A 15,777-nucleotide genomic window follows, 5' to 3' on the forward strand; every position below is an offset into this window, starting at 1 on the left:
AACTACTACTTACGCTAGAGAGCTCAAAATAATTATTGTAAAAAGAAAACATTTTTCGTCATATTATACCTCTCTAAACATTGGCCCATACGTACAAGACTGCATATTCATAAGAAGCATATTACTTTTTCTGTTCTCTCTTGTAAGTTGGAAACACTTAATGGAACACACAATTAAGTAATTTTTTCTTTATTACCTTGAAGGTATATTGGAATTCACATGTCACTTACTGGCACACTGACATTTACTGCTATTTTCACATATTGCTCCTGAACATGTGGCTAAAAAGAAGGCACTCTATCATGAAAACATCACACATATTTTCTAATATCATAATTAAATATTAGAAAATGTCTAATATTCTCTATTAATTTTTAGAGATGTACTTTTAAGTTAGCCTTTAAAATCATATGAATATTTTTCCAACCCCAAAGTTAATTTTCATAAAAATATTGAAATCTTTTAATATAGATTAAATATGCACTGGATATACAGGCTTTGAAAAAAAATCACAATAGAATGAAATTAACAAAATGATCAGTAATTTCAGGTCAAGTTCCCTTTCTCTCAAAAATGCAGACAAGAAAACTTAATGGCTGATCAAACTGTTCAGAAAATTTTGTGGTCAGTAACATGGGAGAGTTTAAGCATGTGTCATCTAGGCTCTAGGATTGAGAACGAAGTGGGAATTGGAGAGGCCTTCTTCTGATTAATTACTGGTTTTTGGAAGTAGCCACACTTCAGTTTGTTCAAAACCTATGGGAGAAACAGCAAGCACAGCAGTAGAATATCCGTGACTGCAGGCTCAGTGGCTTCTATCCCCCTGATTGATGATTTATTCTCACTTTAGCACTGTTAGTACTAAAAAAAATAGTATTCCATCTAAGCCGTGGCGCTTCCCTAATGTGTAGGCAGTACAGGATCACAAGCCATCTGTTCCACCCCTTGTCCAACAGGGACTGGGTTACAGCTGCATTTTCTATACAAGGCAGGAGCTGTGGAGTCAGAATATAGAACATAAAAAAAGATCTAAAACAATTGTATCATATTATCATATGCATATTAAAATGAGACAGAAGAACTATCTTCATTGTGTGCTTTTTTCCCTACCAAGTATTTCATAAAATAAATTTTTAAAAATGTAATAACATCAAAGCATAATATATTAGATTAGTAGAAATTTATCTGGGTTATGAACTTCAAAATCCTTTTTTTTTTAAAAAATTATACCTTTAAGTTCTGGGATACATGTGCAGAACATGCAGGTTTGTTACATAGGTATACATGTGCCATGGTGGTTTGCTGCACCCATCAACCCGTCATCTACATTAGGTATTTCTCCTAATGCTATTCCTCCCCTAGCCCCCGACCCCAGACAGGCCCTGGTGTGTGTTTTTTCCCACTCTGTGTCCCTGTGTTCTCATTGTTCAACCCCCACTTACGAGTGAGAACATGTGGTGTTTGGTTTTCTGTTTCTGTGTTAGTTTGCTGCGAATGATGGTTTCCAGCTTCATCCATGTCCTTGCAAAGGACATGAACTCATCCTTTTTTATGGCTGCATAGTATTCCCTGGTATAAATGTGTCACATTTTATTTATCCAGTTTATCATTGATGGGCATTTGGGATGGTTCCAAGTCTTTGCTATTGTGAACAGTGCTACAATAAACATAGGTGTGCAAGTGTCTTTATAGTAGAATGATTTATAATCCTTTGGGTATATACCCAGTAATGGGATTGCTGGGTCAAATGGTATTTCTGGTTCTAGATCCTTTAGGAATCGCCTTACACCTTATACAAAAATTAACTCAAGATGGATTAAAGACTTAAATCTAAGACCTATAACCATAAAAACCCTGGAAGAAAAGCTATGCAATAACATTCAGGATGTAGGCATGGGCAAAGACTTCATGACTAAAACACAAAAAGCAGTGGCAATAAAAGCCAAAATTGACAAATGAAATCTAATTAAAGAGCCTCTGCACAGCAAAAGAAGCTATCATCAGAGGCAACAGGCTATCAACAGGCAACCTACAGAATGGGAGAAAATGTTTGCCATCTATCCATCTGACAAAGGGTTAATATCCAGAATCTACAAAGAACTTAAACAAATTTGCCAGAAAAAAACAAACACCCCCTTCAAAAAATAGGCAAAGGATATGAACAGACACTTCTCAAAAGAAGAAATTTATGCAGCCGACAAACATATGAAGAAAAGTACATCATCACTGGATATTAGAGGAATGCAAATAAAAAACACAGTGAAATACCATCTAATGCCAGGTAGAATGGCGGTCATTAAAAAGTCAGGAAACAACAGATGCTGGAGAGGATGTGGAGAAATAGGAACACTTTTCCACTGTTGGTGGGAGTGTAAATTAGTTCAATCAAAATCCTTTTTCTGTATCCTTTCCATCCTTGAAATTAGCACAAGAAAAGAATCATTAAAATTGACCTTTTTGGAATAAACCAAGAGGAAAACTATTTTATTATTAAAAATATTTTATGATGCATATTTCTCAAAATTTTAATCTAACTAAGAAACAGAAACAAAACTTTCTGGAAAAGGGAGGGAAATTCAGACAACTTGTTTTTCAGGCTCGCCTAGTTTGGTAAAAGATGAAGCCTCAATAGGAAGATCAGTTCTAAATAATCTTTCTGGAATTGAATGAACATATGGTGCCAATGAACATATGGTTAAGAGCTCCTCACATAGCAGGAGGCGATGGAGGTTTGTGATGCTGTTCAGGTTTGTGGCGGTTCTGTGAAACTGTTGTCTATTCTGTTGTCTGTAGTATGGATGGACAAATGCACAGGTATAAAAGGTCAAACATGAAAGTGTGTCCTCTTATTCCTCATCTGACCCAGGGACACCTTGCTCATAGTCTTTCTACTTTATTCTAATTTGCCTTTATGGGCAATTCTAACTTAATTGTACAGATTTTTTTTCTCCCACACACCCCCTGTAACATAAATGCTTAACTAAAAATTAAAAACTAAAAACTGCAAAGCTCAGCAATTACTATATGCTTAAAATAATTCCCTTCTGTGCCATTATTTTAACTTGCTTAGAAAATTAATTTAACCTCACATTTATAAATACATTCATAGTGAACCAATTATTTTCATAGTACTCTTTTTTTTCTTTATTTCTTCTAAAACAAACAAACAAACAAAAAAAAAACGGGATACATGTGCAGAACGTGCAGGGTTGTGCCATGGTGGTTTGCTGCACCTATTGACCTGTCTTCCAAGTTCCCTCCCCACCCCCCCAACAGGCCCTGGTGTGTGTTTTTTCCCTCTCTGTGTCCATGTGTTCTCAATATTCAACTCCCACTTATGAGTGAGAACGTGGTATTTGGTTTTCTGTTCCTGTGTTAGTTTGCTGAGGATGATGGCTTTCAGCTTCATCCATGTCCCTGCAAAGGACATGATCTCATTCCTTTTTATGGCTGCATACTACTCCATGGTGTATATGTACCACATTTTCTTAATTTAGTCTATTATTGATAGGCATTTGGGTTGGTTCCATGTCTTTGCTATTGTAAATAGTGCTGCAATTAACATACATGTGCATGTGTCTTTATACTAGAATGATTTATAGTCCTTTGGGTATATATCCAGTAATGAGATTGCTGGGTCAACTGGTATTTCTAATTCTAGATCCTTGAGGAATTCCCACACTGTTTTCCACAATGGTTGAACCAATTTACATTCCCATCAACAGTGTAAACGTGTTCCTATTTCTCTGGGGCCTTGCCAGCATCTACTGCAATCAAATTAGAACTCAGAATTAAAAAACTCACTCAAAATCATGCAATTTCAATTTCATGCAACCTGCTCCTGAATGACTCCTGGGTAAATAATGAAATTAAGGCAGAAATCAATAAGTTATTTGAAACCAATGAGAACCATGAGACAACACACCAGAATCTCTGGGACACAGCTAAAGCAGTGTTAAGAGGGAAATTTATAGCACTAAATTCACATATCAGAAAGCTAGAAAGATCTCAAATCGACACCTTAAGATCACAATTTAAAGAACTAAAGAGGCAAGAACAAACTAATCCAGAAGCTAGCAGAAGATAAGAAATAACTAAGATCAGAGAAGAACTGAAGGAGATAGGGGCATGAAAACCCTCCAAAAAATCAATGAATCCAGGAGCTGTTTTTTTTGAAAAAATTAACAAAATAAATAGACTGTTAGCTAGACTAATAAAGAAGAAGAGAGAGAAGAATCAAATGGATATAATAAAAAATGATAAAGGAGATATCACCACTGTCCCCACAGAAATACAAACTACCATCAGAGAATACTATAAACACCTCCATGCAAGTAAACTAGAAAATCTAAAAGAAATGGATAAATTCCTGGATGTATACACCCTACTAAGACTAAGCCAGGAATAAGTTAAGTCCCTGAATAGACCAAAAACAAGCTCTGAAATTGAGTCAGTAACTAATAGCCTACCAATAAAAAAAAAAAAAAATCCCAGGACCAGATAGATTCACAGCTGAATTCTACCAGAAATGTAAAAAGGGGCTGGTACCATTCCTTCTGAAACTATTCCAAACAATTGAAAAGAAGGGACTCCTCCCTAACTCATTTTATGAAGTGGGCATCATCCTGATACCAAAACCAGGAAGAGACACAACAACAAAAAAATCTTCAGGCCGATATCCCTGATGAACATCAATGAGAAAATCCTCAGTAAAATACTGACAAACTGAATCCAGCAGCACGTCAAAAAACTTACTCACCCAAATCAAGTTAGCTTCATCCCTGGGATGCAAGGCTGGTTCAACATATGCAAATCAATAAATGTAATCCATCACATAAACAGAACCAAAGAGAAACACCACGTGATTATCTCAATAGATGGAGAAAAGGCCTTTGATAAAATTTAACATCCGTTCATGTTAAAAACTCTCAATAAACTAGGTATTGATGGAACATATATCAAAATAATAAGAGCTATTCATGACAAACCCACATCCAATATCATATTGAATGAGCAAAAGCTGGAAGTATTTCCTTTGAAAACTAATACAAGAAAACGATGCCCTCTCTCACCACTCCTATTCAAAATAGTATTGGAAGTTCTGGCCAGGGCAATCAGGCAATAGAAAGAAATAAAAGATATTCAGATAGGAAGAGTGGAACTGAAGTTGTCTCTGTTTGCAGATGACATGATTTTACATTTAGAAAACCCCATCATCTAAGCCCAAAATTTCCTTAAGCTGGTAAGCAACTTCAGCAAACTCTCAGGATACAAAATCAATATGCAAACATCACAAGCATTCCTTTACACCAACAATAGGCAAGGAGAGAGCCATGAATGAACTCCCATTCATGATTGCTCCAAAGGGAATAAAATACCTAGGAATACAGCTAACAAGGGATGTGAAGGACCTCTTCAAGGAGAACTAAAAACCACTGCTCAAGAAAATAAGAGAGGACACAAACAAATGAAAAAACATTCCATCCTCATGCATAGGAAGAATCAATATCATGAAAATCGCCATATTGCCCAAAGTAATTTGTAGATTCAATGCTATTCCCATCAAACTACCATTGACATTCTTCACAAAATTAGAAAAAAACTATTTTAAATTGCACATGGAATCAAAGAAGACCCCATATAGCCAAGAGAATCCTAAGCAAAAAGAACAAAGCTAGAGGCATCACATTACCTGACTTCAAAGTATACTACAAACCTATAGTAACCAAAACAGCAGGGTGCTGGTAGCAAAACATATAGAGCAATGGAGCAGAACAGAGACCTCAGAAATAACACCACACATCTGCAACCATCTGATCTTCAACAAACCTGACAAAAACAAGCAATAGGGAAAATATCTCCTATACAGTAAATGATGCTGGGAAAACTGGCCAGACATATGCAGGAAACTGAAACCGGACCCCTTCCTTACACCTTATACAAACATTAACTCAAGATGGACTAAAGAGTTAAATATAAAACCTTAAACCATAAAAATCTTAGAAGAAAACCTAAGCAATACCATACAGGACATAGGCGTGTGCTAAGACTTCATGACAAAAACGCCAAAAGAAATTTCATAGCGGTCTTGTGTAAAAAATAGAATTATTGTGATCACTGTGAACGTGAGAAGGGATAACTCCAAAAAGCTGAGAAGTATCTTTTCTATTCCTCCCTGTCACAGAAATGCCAGCAAACATTTTGTCAACAGACCTAAAATAATACTCATAAAATGCAGTTCTGGTATTAAAAGAATGTTTTTTAATAGATGAATTAGGTAAGATGATTCCAAATTATCTTTGAACTCGATTGAAATTTTTGTATCTATAGTTATATTTTACATTACAAAATAATATTAAGTAGACTTGAAAAAATTTCTACCTTTATTTTAGATTCAAAGGGCACATGGGCGTTTTTGTTACATGTATATATTGTGTGATGCTGAGGTTTGGGGTGTGATCAAACCCATTACCCAGGTAGTAAGCGCAGTAATCAATTGGTAGTTTTTCAACCCTTCCTCCCCTTTCTACTTCACCCCCGCTTGTAGTCCCCTGTCTAATGTTCATATCTTTATATCCATGAATACCTTGTGTTCAGCTCCCACTTACAAGTGAGAATACATATTTGAATTTCTGTTTCTGTGTTAGCTCACTTGGGATAATGGCTTCCAGTTGTATCCACATTGCTGCAAAGGACATGATTTTGTTCTTTTTTATGGCCGTGTAGTATTTCATTATGCATATGTGTCACATTTTCTTTATTTAATCCACCATTGAGGGACACCTAAGTTATTGAATCCATGTCTTTGCTACTGTGAATAGTGCTGCAGTGAACATATGGGTGCATTTGTCTTTTTGTTAGAACAATTTATTTTGGGGGAGGGGGTATATATCCATTAGTGGGTTGGATGGTTTGAACAGTAGTACTATTTCTAGTTCTTTGAGAAATCTCTAACCTGCTTTCCACAGTGGATGAACTAATTTACATTCCCACCAAGAGTGTATGTGTTCCCTTTTCTCCACAGTCCTGCTAGCATCTATTATTTTTTAACTTTTTAATGATAGCCATTCTGACTAGTGTGAGATGTCGTCTTATTGTGGTTTTGGTTTGCATTTCTCTGATAATTAGTGGTGATAAATATTTTTAACATGCTTGTTGGCTACTTGTATGTCTTCTTTTGAGAAGTGTCTGTTTATATCCCATTTTTAATGGGGTTGTTTTTTGCTTTTTCTTTTATGTTCCTCACAGATTCTAGATATTATACCTTTGTAGGATGCAGTTTGCAAAAGTTTTCTCCCATTCTATAGTTTGTCTCTTTACTCTGTTGATAGTTTCTTTTGTTGTGCAGAAGCTCTTTAGTATGACTAGATGTTACTTGTCACTTTTTGTTTTATTTTGTGATTGCTTTTCAGTACTTAGCCATAAATTATTTGCCAAGGCTTATGTCAAGAAAGACATGTAGTTTTATTTTTTATTTTAGGTTTGTTATATAGGTAAATTGTGTGTCACATGGGTTTATTGTACAGATTATTTCATTACCCAGGTAATAAGCATAGTACCTGATAGGTACTTTTTCAATCCTCATCCTCCTTTCACCCTTCACTCTCACAAAGACTCCAGTATCTGTTGTCCCCTTCTTTGTGTTTATATGTACTCAAAGTTCAGCTACCACTTATAAATGAGAACATGCAGTATTTGGTTTTCTCTTCCTGCGTTAGTTTGTGTCAGGTTATGGCCTCCACCTCTATCCATGTTCCTGAAAAGGATGTGATCTCATACATTTTCAAGGCTGTGTAGTATTCCATGGTTTGTATGTGCCACATGGTCTTTATCCAGGATACTCTTAATGGGCATTTAGATTGATTTCATAACTTTGCTATTGTTAATGGTGCAGTGACAAACATATGCATATATGTGTGGTTATAGTAGGATGATTTATATTCCTTTGGGCATATACCCAATACTTGGATTGCTGGGTGAAATGGTACCTCTGCTTTAAGTTTTTAGAAAAGTTGCCACACTGATTTCCACAATGACTAAACTTATTTATATTCCCATCAGCAGTGTATAAGTTCTCCCTTTTCTTCATGACCTTGTCATCATTTTTTATTTCTTGACTTTAGTAATAGCTATTCTGACTGTAGTAAGGTGGTATCAAATTGTGGTTTTAATTTGCATTTATCTAACGATTAGTGATGTTGTGTGTTTTTTCATATGCTTGTTGGCTGGGTGTATGTCTTCTTTTGAAAAATGTCTATGTCTTTTGCCCACTTTTTAATGGAGTTCTTTGATGCTTTTTTTTTCTAATTTGTTTAATTTTCATATAGATTCTGGATATTAGACCTTTGTGTGATGCATAGTTTCGAAATATTTTCTCCCATTGCATAAGTTGTCTGTTAACTCTGTTGATAGTTTCTTTTTCTGTGCTGAAGCACTTTAGTTTAACTAGGTCCCATTTGTCATTTTTTGTTTAGTTGCAATTGCTTTTGGCAGCTGCGTCATAAAATCTTTGCTGGGACCTATGTCCAGAATGATATTTCTTAGGTCATCTTCCAGGGTTTTTATAGCTTTAGATTTTATATTTAAATCCTTAATTCATTTTAAGTTCATTGTTGTAAATGATGTAAGGAAGGAGTCTAGCTTCAACCTTCTTCATATGGCTATACCATTATCCTAGCACTATTTATTGAATAGCGAGCCTTTTCCCCATTGCTTGTTTTTTGTCGACTTTGTCAAAGGTCAGATGTTGGTAGGTATGTGGCTTTATTTCTGGCCTCTCTATTCTGTTCCCTTGATCTTTTGGTCCATTTTTTTGTACTTGTACCATGTTGCTTTGGATACTATAGCCTTGTAGTATAGTTTGAAGTTGAGTGACATGATGCCTGCATCAAGCTGTTCAAGCTCTTTTTTGGTTTCATATGAATTTTCAGATAGTTTTTGCAAATTCTGTGAAGAATGAAATTGACAGTTTGATAGCAATAGCATTGAATCTGTAAACTGCTTTGGGGAGTATGGCCATTTTAACAATATTAGGTATTCCTATCCATGAGCATGGAATATTTTTCCATTTGTTTACGTCATCTCTGATTTCTTCGAATACTGTTTTGAAGTTCTCATTGTCAATACCTTTCACCTGCCTGATTAGGTATATTCCTATAAAATTTATTATTTTTGTGACTATTGTGAATGAAATTGCATTATTGTTTTGGCTCTTAGCTTGGATGTTGTTCTTGTATATAAGTGCTACTGATTTTTGTACAATGATTTTTTATCCTGAGATTTTGCTTAAGTTGTTTATCAGACTTAGGAGCTTTTAGACAAATACTATAGGGTTTTCTAGGTATAGGATTATATCATTTGCAAACAGAAAAAGTTTGACTTCCTCTCTTTCTATTTGGATGGTTTTTATTTCTTTCTCTTGCCTGAATGCTGTAGCCAGGACTTCCAGTACTATATTGAACAGCAGTGGTGTGAGTGGTCATGTTTGTTTTGGTCTGTTTCTGAAGGGGAATACTTCCAGCTTTTGCTCATTCAGTATGTTGATCACTATGGATTTTTCATAGATGGCTCCTGTTATTTACTTATTAATTAATTTATTTATTTTTGAGAGGGAGTCTTACTGTGTCACCTAGGCTAGAGTGCAATGGCATGATCTTGGCTCACTGCAAATTCCGTCTCCTGGGTTCAAGCGATTCTTCTGTCTCAGCCTGCTGAGTAGCTGGGATTACAGGCACATGCCACCACACCGAGCTAATTTTTGTATTTTTAGTAGAGACAGGGTTTCACCATGTTGGCCAGGCTGGTCTCGAACTCCTGACCTTAAGAGATCCTCCCACCTTGGCCTCCCAAAGTACTGGGGTTACAGGCATGAGCCACAGCGCCCAGCCTGCTCCTGTTATTTTGAAGTAAGTTCCTTCAGTGCCTAATTTGTTGAGGTTTCTTTAACATGAAGGGATGTTGTATTTTACCAGAAACCTTTTCTGCATCTATCGAGATGATCATTTGGTTTTGTATTTACTTCTGTTGCTGTGATGAATCACGCTTATTGATTTGCAATGTTGAACCAATTTTGCATCCCAGGCATAAAGCCTACTTGATCATGGTGGAGTAGCTTTTTGATGTGCTGCTGGATTTGGTTTGCTAGTATTTTTTGAATGTAAAAAGTTTCTGAATATAAATTTATCAAGAATATTGGCCTGCAGTGTTGTTGTTGTTGTTGCTGTTGTTGTTGTTGTGTATCTGACAGATTTTTGTATCAGGATGATGCTGGCCTCATAGACTGAGTTAGGGAGAAGTCCATCCTTCTCAATTTTTTGAAATAGTTTCTATAGGAATGGTACCAACTCTTCCTTATACATCTTTTCAGTTCTGAGTCTGTGTGGTCGTGGAGTTTTTCTGGTTGGTAAGACTCTTATTACTGATTCAATTTCAGACTCCATTATTATTGTATTCAGGGATTCAATTTCTTCCTGGTTCAAATTTAGGAGGTTGTATATTTCCAGGAATTTATTCATTTCTTTTACGTTGTCTAGTTTGTGTGCATAGAGGTGTTTGTAGTAGTTTCTGAGGGTTTTTTGTATTTCTGTGGGGTCATTGGTAATGTACGCTTTGTAATTTCTAATTGTGTTTATATGGATCTTTTCTCTTTTTTTTTACTTTATTAGTCTAGCTACAAGTCTATCAATCTAATTTATTCTTTCAAAGAACCAACTTCTGGATATGCTGATGTTTTGTATGGCATGTCACATATCAATTTCCTTCAGTTCAGCTCTGTTTTTGGTTATTTCTTATCTTCTGCAAACTTTGTGGTTGGTTTGCTCTTATTTTGGTGTCAGAGTCTTAATTTGATATCTTTCTAACGTTTTGAAGTGGGCACTTAGTACTGTAAACTTCTCTCTTAATACTGCTTTAGATGTATCCCAGATATTCTAGTATGGTGTATCTTTTTTCTCATGAATATCAAACAATTTCTTGATTCTGACTTAATTTCATTGTTTACTTAAAAGTAATTCAGGAGTAGCCTGTTTACTTTCCACATCTTTGTATGATTTTGAGCAATTTTCTTAGTATTGATTTCTATTTTTATTGTGCAATGGTCCAAGAGTATGTTTGATATGATTTCAGCATTCTTGAATTTGCTTAGGGTTGTTTTATTTTTTATTGTGTGGGTGATTTTACAGTTGGTGTCATTTGTAGATGAGAAGAATTTACAATCTGTTTTTCAGAGGGGTGGAGAGTTCTGTAGATATTTGTTAAACTCATTTGGTCAGATGTCAAGTTTGGGTCCCAAATATTTTAACAGTTTTTTTTTTTTTTTTGCCTTGATAACTTGTCTGATATTGTCAGTGTGGTGTTGAAGTCTCCTACTATTACTGTGGTGTTATCCAATTCTCTTTGTAAATTTCTAAGAACTTGCTTTATGAACTTGGGACCTCCTGTGTTGGTGTATTTATATTTAAGATAGTTAAGTCTGCTTGTTGAACTGAACTTTCCCATCATGTAACACTTTTTCTTTTTGCCTTTTTTGTTCATTGGTTTAAAGTCTGTTTTGTCTGAAATTACAATAACAACCCTCAATTTTTTTCTGTTTGCCATTTTCTTGGTAGATTTTTCTCCATCCCCTTACTTTGAGCCTGTGGGTATCATTGCATGTAAGAAGGGTCACTTCTTGACTGCATGGAGTTGAGTCTGTTTCTTCATCCCACTTACCACTCTGTGCCTTTTAACTGGGACATTCAGCCCATTTACATTCGAGGTTAATATCGATATGTGCAGGTTTCATCCTGTCATTTTGTTGTTAGCTGGTTATTATGCAGATTTGATTGCGTAGTTGCTTTATAGTGTCAATGATCTATGCACTTAGTGTGTTTTTGTTCTGGCTGGTAATGGTATTTCTCTTCCATCTACGGCACTCCCATAAGGACCTCCTGTAAGGCAGGTCTGGTGGTAACAAATTCTCTTAGTATTTGCTTGTCTGAAAAGAACCTTATTTCTCTTTTGCTTATGAATGTTAGATTGTCTGGATATGAAATTCTTGGTTGTAACTTCTTTTCTTTTCTTTAAGAATGCTAAATATAGTCCCCTAGTCACTTCTGGCCTGTAGGATTTCTGCTGAAAGGTTCACTGTTAGCCTGATGAGTTTCCCTTTTTAGGTGACTTGCCTCTTCTTTCTAGTTGCCTTTAACATTTTTTCTTTCATTTCAAACTTGGAGAATCTGATGACTGTGTCTTAGGGAATGGTCATCTTTATAGTACCTCACAGGGATTCTCTGCCTTTCTTGGATTTGAGTGTTGGCCTCCTTAGCAAGTTTGGGGAAGTTTTTGTGGATAATGTCTTCAAATCTGTTTTCCAAGTTGCTTGATTTCTCTTCCTCTCTTTCAGCGAGCCACTGAGTCATAGATTTGGTCTCTTTACATAATCTCATATTTCTTGGAGGTTTTGTTCATTTTTCTTACATTGCTTTTTCTTTATTTTTCATGCCTGTTACTTCAGAGAACCAGTCTTTGAGCTCTGAGATTATTTCCTCAGCTTGGTCAATTTTGCTGTTAATACTTGGGATTGTATTATGAGATTCTTGGAGTTTTTCAGCTCTGTTAGTTCCATTTGGTTCTTTCTTAAAATGGCCATTTCATCTTTTATCTCCAGTATCATTTTATTATATTCCTTAGATTTCTTGGATTGGGTTTCAACTTTCTCCTGAACATTGATGATCTTCATTCCTATCCATGTTCTAAATTGCATTTCTGACATTTCAGCTATTTCATCCTGGTTAAGAACTCTTGCCGGAAACAACCATGGTCATTTGAAGCAAGAAGACACTCTGGCTTTTTGAGTTGCTAGAGTTCTTGTGCTAGTTTTTTTCTCATCTGTGTTGGCTATTATTCTTTCAATCTTTGAAGTTGCTGTCCTTTGCATAAGTTTTGTTTGCTTTTGTCTTCTCTGATGCCCTTGAGAGTTTGATTATTGTATAAGGTGGATTCTATTAACAAGCTTTGAATCTAGTTTGCCCCTGGATCTTGAATGTACTCCTTTCAATTACTGTCTCTGTGTCCATGTTTCTTTTGTTAGGTGTTCTGGTCTATGCAGCTCCCTCAGACAGGGGCAACAGTTGGCAGACAGGCTGTATCCTTGCAGTGTCAGCGCTAATCTGCTGTCCAGTGCTTCCCAGGGGAACATGGGGTTGCACCTGCCTGCAGAGTTCAGGCAGAAGTGGGACTACTGGGCTGGAAGCTCTAGTGGATGTAGCCCATCTAGCTTTGAGAGGCAGGAGTGGGTAGAATTACCCATCCTGCTGTCTGCGTGTTTTTGAGGTTAACTGGAGGCTGTGTCCCTTGGCAAATGTAAGCAGAAATAAGACCAGTGTGCTGGAAGCTCTAGCTGGCATTGCTTTCCTGGCTCCAAGAGGCAAGGGTGGGTTGAGTCACCCACCCTTCCATCTGGATGCGTCCTGGGACAACAGGAGTCTGTGCCCACTTGCTGAGTTCACACAGAAGTGGGAATGCTGTACTGGAAACTCTAGCAGGCACTGTCTACCTGGCTACCAGTGGCAGGAGCGGGTGAGGTCACTTGCCCTGCTATCTGGGTGCTTCCTGGGACAATCAGAAGCTGTGCATTCCAGCTGAGTTCACAAAAAAGTAAAACCACTAGGTCAAAAGGTCTAGCAGGTGCTGCCCACCTGGTTACCAGTGCCAGGGATGGGTGTGATTATCTGCCTTGCTGTCCAGGTGCTTTCTGGGACAATAGAAGGTTGTACCCACATTACCCACTGGTTGAATCCATACAGATGCAAGGACACTGGGCCAGAAGCTCTAGCAAGTGTTGCCCACACAGCTACCAGTTGCAGGGTTGGATTGGGTCACCCTCTCTGTCATCTGGGTGTTTTCCAAGACAACAGAAGTTTGTGTCCTTTGGCTGAGTTCACACACAAGTGGGACTACTGGGCCTGAAGCTGGTGTGAAGCCCCATCCAGCTAGGAGGAGTGAAGCAATCTTACTACTCACAGGCACCAAAACCGGGGCCTCTACGGGGGATATGGTGCTGGTGCTCATCTGCTTTGGGACCCAAGGCTTGTAAAAGTTTTGTTGAACTCCAAAGTTGCCACTTCAAAATGTCCGGGTGGCTCTCTGCCTGTCTAGAAGCATGGTAGTGGGGAAGGCATGGGGAACTTGGGAGGATTCTCTCATTTCCAGTCTTGCACAAGTTCCTGTGGAGAACATGAATCCCCTAGGAGCTCTCGATCACTCACCCTTTCCCATACTGGGGAGGTTCTCCTGTCTCCATGGTGAGCCCAGACAGGCTGGTGTCTAGCTCTACTCCTCTCTGCTCTCTGTGTCACTTTGCTGCCTTGATGGGTCCCGACGTGGTTTCTCAGATGATCAGCTTGCAGGGTCAGTATTCACTAGCCTGTTTTGCTCCCCCTCTGTGAGAGGAGCACACATGAGCTTCTAGTCTGCCATCTTCTATCCAATTATTAGACCGTGTATATTATTCCACTGTGCCTTAGCATCTACATCAAATGTGAATTCAACACATTGCAGAAACTTTTGATGTTAGCTATTTCTTTACTTCTGTTAGTTTTGGGATTCTTTTATTTTTTTTATTTTTGTATTTCTATTTCCCCTAGTTGTTATGTTAAGGTTATTAATTAATTTTGTTATTTACTCAAAAGTCATTCAGGAGCAAGTTGTTTAACTTTCATGTAATTGTGTGGTTTTGGGAGATCATCTAGTTTTGATTTCTATTTTCATTCCTCTGTGATCTGAGAGTATGTTTAACACACTGCTGATACTTTTGAATTGATTGAGACTTGCTTTATGACCAAGCATGTGGTTGATCTTAGAGTATGTTCTGTGTGTAGACCAGAAGAATGTGTATTCTGTGGTTGTTGGGTGAAATATTTTGTAGGTGTCTATTACCACTAATTGGCTCAGTGTCAAATTTATGTTCAGAATTTCTTTGTTAGTTTTCTGCCTCAATGATCTGTCTAAAGCTGTCAGTGGGGTGATAAGTCCTCCACTATTTTATTGTGGCTAAGTCTTCTCTTAGGTCTAGAAGTACTTGTTTTATAAATCTCTATGCTGCAATATTGAGTGCATGTATATTTAGGTGAGTTATGTCTTCTTGTTGAATTGTGTTGTGGGAAGTTAGGGACCCCGAACGGAGGGACCAGCTGAAGTCATGGCAGAAGAACGTGGATTATGAAGATTTCATGGACATTTGTTAGTTTCCCAAATTAATACTTTTATAATTTCTTATGCCTGTCTTTACTGCAATCTCTGAACATAAATTGTGAAGATTTCATGGGCACTTATCACTTCCCCAATCAATACCCTTGTGATTTCCTATGCCTGTCTTTACTTTAATCTCTTAATCCCATCATTTTTGTAAGCTGAGGAGCACGTATGTCACCTCAGGACCCTGTGATGATTGTGTTAACTGCACAAATTGTTGTGTAGAGCATGTGTGTTTGAACAATATGAAATCTGGGCACCTTGAAAAAAGAACAGGTTTTTGTTCAGGGAACAAAACCTTGTTCAGGGAACAAGACAGATAACCTTAAACTCTGACCACCGGTGAGCCAGGCGGAACAGAGCCATATTTCTCTTCTTAGAAAAGCAAATGGGAGAAATATCACTGAATTCTTTTTCTCAGCAAGGAACATCCCTGAGAAAGAGAATGTGTCCCTGAGGGTGAGCCTCTAAAATGGCCCCCTTGGGTGTGGCTGTCTTTTATGCTTGAGCTGTAGGGATGAAATAAGCCCCAGTCTCCCATAGCGC

At 37.3% G+C, this 15,777-nt stretch overlaps 1 protein-coding gene across 6 annotated transcripts in view; it reads left to right on the forward strand.

Moving 5' to 3' along the window:
• The window catches only part of CDH18 (cadherin 18), a 1,104,389-nt gene that overhangs the window by 740,131 nt on the left and 348,481 nt on the right, over positions 1–15,777 (forward strand). The gene's annotated exons all lie outside the window — the stretch shown is intronic.

This window comes from Gorilla gorilla, chromosome 19 (genome assembly GCF_029281585.2).
Source record: "Gorilla gorilla gorilla isolate KB3781 chromosome 19, NHGRI_mGorGor1-v2.1_pri, whole genome shotgun sequence".
In the NCBI taxonomy this organism is placed as follows: Eukaryota; Metazoa; Chordata; class Mammalia; order Primates; family Hominidae; genus Gorilla; species Gorilla gorilla.